The sequence below is a fragment of the Carya illinoinensis genome, chromosome 9 (genome assembly GCF_018687715.1).
Source record: "Carya illinoinensis cultivar Pawnee chromosome 9, C.illinoinensisPawnee_v1, whole genome shotgun sequence".
Lineage (NCBI taxonomy): Eukaryota > Viridiplantae > Streptophyta > Magnoliopsida > Fagales > Juglandaceae > Carya > Carya illinoinensis.
In genome coordinates, this window is record NC_056760.1 from 33,598,887 (window position 1) to 33,606,353 (window position 7,467).

At 34.1% G+C, this 7,467-nt stretch overlaps 1 long non-coding RNA gene across 1 annotated transcript; it reads right to left on the reverse strand.

Moving 5' to 3' along the window:
* Window positions 1–226: 226 nt before the first annotated feature.
* Window positions 227–6,817, reverse strand: LOC122275257. The gene is made up of 2 exons (XR_006228519.1): window positions 6,265–6,817; window positions 227–3,157 (listed from the first exon to the last, which is right to left on the reverse strand). It is a non-coding gene; the product is annotated as an uncharacterized LOC122275257 (long non-coding RNA).
* Between the last annotated feature and the right edge of the window lie 650 nt (window positions 6,818–7,467).

The window sequence follows — 7,467 nt, forward strand, 5'->3', positions numbered from 1 at the left end:
GTTTGTTCTGCTCTTTTTCTGTACAAGGATAGCGATCAACAAGACTCAAATCTGTTTTGAGACCCACATAATTGGGTGTTTGAAAGTTTTTATGAAAGTAACTTACCCATAATTGAAATTCCTCAAGAAATGCTCCCTTGAATATATATATGTATATATGTATATATATAATTGCAATATTGACTTAGTGCAAGGTATACTTATTTTAATAATAAGACAGCAAAGCTAGAGGGGGGAAAAAGGAAATAATATTTTTGATAAACGTATGCCCCTGCATCTTAAAAACAAAGCCAACTAATCTCTTAACAGTTAAAACAAATAGTGATGAAGAAAGATGACCAACTTAAATCCAAAAGCCAGGCTTGAGAGTTTGATATGCAGAATCCCATCCAATCTCAGTCTCCATGAGCTCACAGTAGCATCCATGGTCTCACAGTGGTATTGCTTGCAATAAAAGAAGAAAAGATAGATAGAAACAGAAGATGAAGCTTTCATAACAATTTTAGTTATAAGAAAGCAGCTTTGTTTGACAGATCTATATGCCATTTGAAAAGCTAATTTTTGCTGAACCATTATAAAAGAGTAACTATCTAATGAAAAAGAAAACAAAGGAGGAAAGAGAAAGAACTACAGTTTCTAACATACAGAACCACTCATTAATTACATCCTAATTAATATATTTATAGATATATATAGACTGATCATATATATTTCTAAACCAAATTAACAAGCTGCTGCTGCCTCTCTCAATGCTCCCCACGGTCGCGCCAACAGAGGAGCATTGCTATGCAGCGGCGGACGATGTAGAACTTGGTGTGCTGCTTCTTCACAATATGGCTGCACTTCTGCCCAAACGATCTGCAAGGTTCACAGGCCTGTTGGTTACTAAAGCTTGTGCTGCTCTCTTTCGCTGCCATAAATGTTTTCAGCCTCTTTTTTTTTTCCCTCTCTCTCTCTCTCTCTCTCTCTCTCTTCCCACTAGTTAGTTTTGGACTAGCACTAGATCGAATGCAGTAACTTTATATGAAAGACAGAGAGGTGAGAGCCTGCAATATTTATATAGGATGGAGACTATACTAAAGAAAATTAATTAGATTAAGATTCTGGGTTCGGCTCCTCTAAATTGGGTATGTACTGCAAACATTGCACCCACCAGCTGTCAGGCAGGATAGTGCTGCATATATTATCATACATAGAATGGGCCAATGCTTCCTGACATCTTACCTGAATGTTTTAAATTAACCTAGACCCCACTTTCAATTCAAACTACTACAAGTAATCTTTGCAAGAAAAAAAATAGAAAACTCTGTATCCTTCAATTTATGGTATAGGCTAGCTATGGAGACAGACAGCTAGCTAGGGTGACTGAAGGAGTCATTAGAGTTCTGATGATTACATGGGATTGAGTAGAATAAAACACGTCTTGTTTTATAACCATGAAAGTTTCTTCCATATGTATGCGAGTATCAAGGGGCAGCTAGCGTTGCTAAAGTGAGAGAGTACTTAAGGTTGGACTTGTTTTGGGTCATCATGCTAGTGTTTTAAAACTGGTAATGATCTCTAGTTTTGGACCATTCCCAACGTGGAAATCAGAGAACCTGTACGTGGGACCTGCCATGTGCAGAGCAATTTCAGTCAAGTCCTTTTGATCTAGGAACAATGTTTTGGTGATCATGTCAAATCAAAAAACGTAAAATTATTGATTTAGGAATGATTACATGATTTTACACATTATTTGACCATTGGGAAATCTTTTTGAACATCTTTTATCAGGATTCTAAAACCTAAAAAAAAAAAAAAATAGACAATAAAATGTAAGCATTTTTATACTAAATGAGAGGCTAGCCTATCATTGAAAGTGGTTTAATCAAACTATTCTGGTTTAGGTTGATAAGACTATAAAGGTCAGGAGACGATGACCGACTGTTTTTTTCTTTCTTTTCTCTTTTGAAAAGTAATGATAAAGTGTAGATCTGGCCCAAAAACTTGATTGTTGGATGATGGTGGTGATCATAAAAAGATGGAAATAAGTTAATACTAACACTTTTGACGGTACAATAAGTAGGTTTGACAGATGGAAAATCGATGCATAATGGCTTGACCATTGTCGTTTTGGTTTGACCATTCAACAATGCCCATAATTACTAAAATCAATTATTATTTTTCTTTAAATTCCCTTTTAAGTTTCAACTTTTTTTTTTCCAATTTAATCTAATAATATAACAAAATCTTTCCCCTACTTACAGGAGTTTAATGAAGAAATAGTTTTTTTCTCTAGAAACTAGAAAGCCTTTCTGCATTTCATTAATTATCTTCTTTGATCAGAGTGTGAAATGAATGGATTTTCACTTTCATTTATCAAAGTTTGTTTTTAGGAATTGGTTGAGATTTAAATTGTTAATAAAGTATGAATTCGTAAGTGCACTTGAAAGGAAGACAATTTTTGTTTCTAGAATGAAGTCTTGCTCTGAAGCCCAGTCAATGAGAGATTGTCCTAATTAGAGTCCTCAAGTCATCCTTGGCTGGGGAAAGGGTTACCAGTTCTGTTAGTGGAGGTCTAAACAAGAGTGTCAATTCGACCCTGAATGTGGCAGCTTCTTACTGCATGGGAGTTCTGAGAGATCTGCATAATCAATATTTAATATATACTGGTTAAGTTTTCCTTGCAATCTAACTCGTTCATTGGACTTAATTCTGCTTTGAGTTTGAGACCCCACAAGCATTAATTTCCCTTTTAAGTTTCAACCCTTTTTTTTTTCAATTTAATCTAATAATATAATACAATCTTTCCCCTACTTACAGGAGTTTAATGAAGAAATAGTTTTTTTCTCTAGAAACTAGAAGGCCTTTCTACATTTCATTAATTATCTTCTTTGATCAGAGTGTGAAATGAATGGATTTTCACTTTCATTTATCAAAGTTTGTTTTTAGGAATTGGTTGAGATTTAAATTGTTAATAAAGTATGAATTCGTAAGTGCACTTGAAAGGAAGACAATTTTTGTTTCTAGAATGAAGTCTTGCTCTGAAGCCCAGTCAATGAGAGATTGTCCTACTTAGAGTCCTCAAGTCATCCTTGGCTGGGGAAAGGGTTGCCAGTTCTGTTAGTGGAGGTCTAAACAAGAGTGTCAATTCGACCCTGAATGTGGCAGCTTCTTACTGCAAGGGAGTTCTAAGTGAGTTTGAGTCCCCACAAGCATTAATATCAATTCAAATTAACAGGCATGAAAAGAGATTAGATCAGGAAAAAAAAAAAAAAAAAGGTCAAGAGTCTTGGTAACTGGCAAATGACAGCAACCAACTACCCTAAAACAGACCCACAGAAAAGAACCACAACTCAGATGCACAAAACAGAACCACAACTGTCATGTGCACTAAAATCCCACTGCACTAAAACAAAATGACACAACAGATTAAGTTTGTAGTGCAAGCTGTCACAAAGGCTAGTAGAATGCAGAAAACACGAGCTGAAGGCCACTTCTCTTTTTCTTTTCTTTTTTTATATTTTCGATATAAGTTTTAGTAATTTGAAATATAAAATAGATATTAAACACATGTAGAGGATCTGAAGGCATGAACCTTATTGTTAAAAAAAATAGAGAAATGCACTAAAAATATTAATAAATATCGATGGAAGCTCATCTAATATTATAATGGGAAGCACTAACTTTAACAATATTTAGTAATATCATTCATCTCGACGGAATGTGGCAGCTTCTCACTGCATGGGAGTTTTCAGTGATCATCATAAAAGTCAATATTTAATATATACTGGTTTTGTTTACCTTGCCTTTAAATCATTCAATGGACTTAATCCTAGGCCGATGATGTATACAAGGCCGATTATCAGCACAGACCCTTTGTCCCTACCCCAAATAAAAAGACATAGTATATATGTAAAATCTTCCAGCTTCAAAAACAAAAACAAAAACAAAAAAGAAGAATAAAAGGAGAGCTTGAGAGAGTGAGATTGAAGTAGGAAATCCATTAGTACTCGTTTCAACTTACCAACCACATGTTTCACACTTTTCCTATCAAACCCCTAGTACTCTTTCTCCCATATCAAGGTCAAGCTTTGAATATCTAAAAAAAATATTTGTATGTGTGTGAGAAACATCTAATACCCACATCAACACCTACACAAAATGCAGATATAAAGGGTGCATTTTCGTGCAAAAAACTTCAAGCTTTCTGACTCAAACAGATAGAAATTAGTCTACAAGAAAAGTGCATTTGCAGCTATGATCTTTCATTAATATATCATCACTTGTTTCATCAAATAAACGCTGTGTTTTGTTATAATGTATAGAATGGTTGGTAGGCCTAGCAAACTTAATTGTGCATGAATTTAGGTGTTTCTTTTGTATATTCCCTATGTACATCGGCTTCGCCTATTACATTCGTTGAATAAAATTTTTACTTAAAAAAAAAAAAAAAAAAAAAACTATCTGTCCTAGGGGATATATAATTGTTGTGATCAAAGTATATTAGCATTTCAAAAATGGTATTTAGCAATTTATCTTTTTTGGTATGAAGCAATCCCCTTATAATTGCATTCACCTTTCAAAGCTTCCATATATATATATATATATATACTGGTAAGGGCAAAGAAAAATGCACATGGGACCAATTGGAAAAATATAAAAACCCAAAAATGACTGTTAATATCGAAAAATAAGAAGCTAAGTAAAAAAATTTAAAAAAATTCAAAATTGACAGAAATTTACAGAAGTCCAGATGGTTACTTGATATTTGATATCCACAGGTCACCTTTTATTGGAACTTAAAAGTCATTCTACGAGTCTATTTACTATTGCTATGGTTGTAGTCTAATCTTATTTTTTCCCTGTGGTGGTTTCCTTAAACATGTCAGACTTATCAGGAAGCATGACTATTAGCTTCCGCCAATGATGATGGATAAACAGAGACATGGGAGATGATTTCATTAAGTAAAGCCATATTTATATGATGTCGGCATACACAGAAAATAAATCTGTTGATATAGCTCTGCTAAGTAAAACTAAGTAAAAACAGGAAAAGAGTTTATTTAACAGAAAAAAAAAAAAAAAAAACAAGAAACCATCAGCAAAAACCTCAAACAAATCAAACTTTGCATAACAACACAGAGCATATAACCAAACTTCACCAAGGGATAGGGAAACAAATAACCGGAAAGTCAGCTAGCTCGGTTTTCAGTCTGCAAAAGATGCATGCCAAATCCTTTAGCAATCGGAGTACTAATAATTACATTTACTTATTAGGTACTTAGAAACAAACCAAAATATATTTTTATGAGAAATTTAAGTCCATATCAAGTGCTAGATGTCTGATCTAGATTGAGGAGGTCTTCAATTTCGATCAAACAGCCTAATTTGGACAACTTAAAAGCTGTTAATAAACCAGCATGACCAAAAGTTACCCCCTCTAAAATTCAAGTGATCAAAGTTTGAATTTTTTTGAAGAGATTAGAGATGCATGCAAATCACCCCAGCTACCCCATAATTAAAATGATTAAAGTGATCATGAGTTTCAAGAAAAATGGCTTTATGCATCTAAAGTTGTAATGGTACTTTATTCAGACTAAATTTATACGTGTTTGAATGTCAATATGAAAAGACATTAGGCCATAGCAAAAACATGCAAGCTATAGCAGAAGGATACATGTTATTCTAGTTTATTCAATCGTCCAAACTCTTCAGCTAACGTTTATAAAAAAGTATTTAGAGCAGCATAACACCCAGAAAACAATCAAGATGCTCCTATCTTATTTCTAGAGTATGGCAGTTTGAGATTTTTGGCACAAAGTTGGGGCTTTCCACATGCAATTAAAGAGACATTTATTTGCTTGGCCCTTGTATATATCACTAAGTTACTTACATACTAAAAGTTGGAAAAACAGGACCATAAACCATAAATGAAAAAGCTTCTGATCCAGCAAAAACAAGCGGCAATTTGGTGAATTAAATTAAAAAAGATTCAGCGAAAACAAGTGGCAATTTGGCGAATTAAATTAAAAAAAAATAATTTAATACCCACAACTGATACACAACATTAAACCGCAAACACAAAAGGCAGATACACAACATTAATCAGCAAATAGAGGAATAGGCAAACACAGTTTCATAGAGAGAGAGAGAGAGAGAGAGAGAGAGAGAGAGAGAGAGAGAGAGAGAGAGAGAGAGAGAGAGAGAGAGAGAGAGAAACTACTTTTGTAATGCAACACACTCGTGAAAGGGGGAAGATAAATGCAATGGCAAGAGAGATACCTGTATGTTTATATCGATTTCCCCTGGAGCAGAAATAGATCGCAACAGGACTGCCCAAGTTTTGAATATTGCGTCGAAATGGAGGCAGGTAATTGAAATTTGTAAGGGAAGAAATAAACCTAGGGCTAGCTTAACCAAGACAGACAATATTCACGTAGGGGTAGCCGATTGTGGGATTTGAAGCAATGTGAAATGGGTGAACCAAGAACGACAGGGAGAAGGCGGATGTGGGGAAATGGAACTCGAAAAACTGGGCCAGAAGCTTTGGACGAAGGAGTTGACGCCGTGAGAGGACACAGAGAAGGTTGGACGTTGTGAGGATTTGAAGATGGAGTCTGATGGGTTGCTGGGTCGAAGGGTAGCCGTGTGCAAACTATGGGGAGGAGACAAGTTCGACCATAGCTTCCGCGGGGGGAAAATGGGGTGGAGGAACTAAGCTTGGGGTGGTGATCGAACTAACAGAGAGAAGTGGAGAAGGAAAGAAATCGGGGGAAAAATAAAACATTTCGCGGGAAATTTGGTATCTAAACCCGACGATTATTTGGGCGTTGCAACAAGTTTATCCATATAGCAGCGACCCAAATCGCTACAAATGTCGTGTTTTTCACTATAAATACAAAAAACAGGGACCATCGACTTTCAAAGTAAAACTCTAAAATTGCTGAAACGTGACCTATTGTAACTATTTTTTTTTTCAACAATATAAAAATCGTTATAATAAGTAATTTTTCTTCTAGCGTCACTATTAATGGGCTGTAAGAGCACTAGTAATGGTTTATTCATTTTTATTTTTATTCTCAAATTTAAATAAATTTGCCTTAAAATCATCTACATTAGCTTATCTATTTTTATAATCTTAAATAACTATGAACAATGATTATTCATCTTTGAAGATATAATTTTCCTTCTTTAAATATTATTTTATTATTTTTTCTTTCTCCTCCCAACTCTCTCTTTTCTCTCTTTTCTTTTTTCTCTTCTCTCTCTTTATTATTTTATTATTATTTGATAAAAAAAATACATAATCCAATGTAAGAATTTTTCTTCATATTCAAAATCAATCTTCAAAACATGTAATTTTACATATGAAAATAAATAATCCATTACCAATACTCTAAGGTGTTGGGGAAGGGTGCAAATTTAATTTTATTAAAGGTAAATTATGAATATATTATAGCATACATTATTAAATATTATATTTAT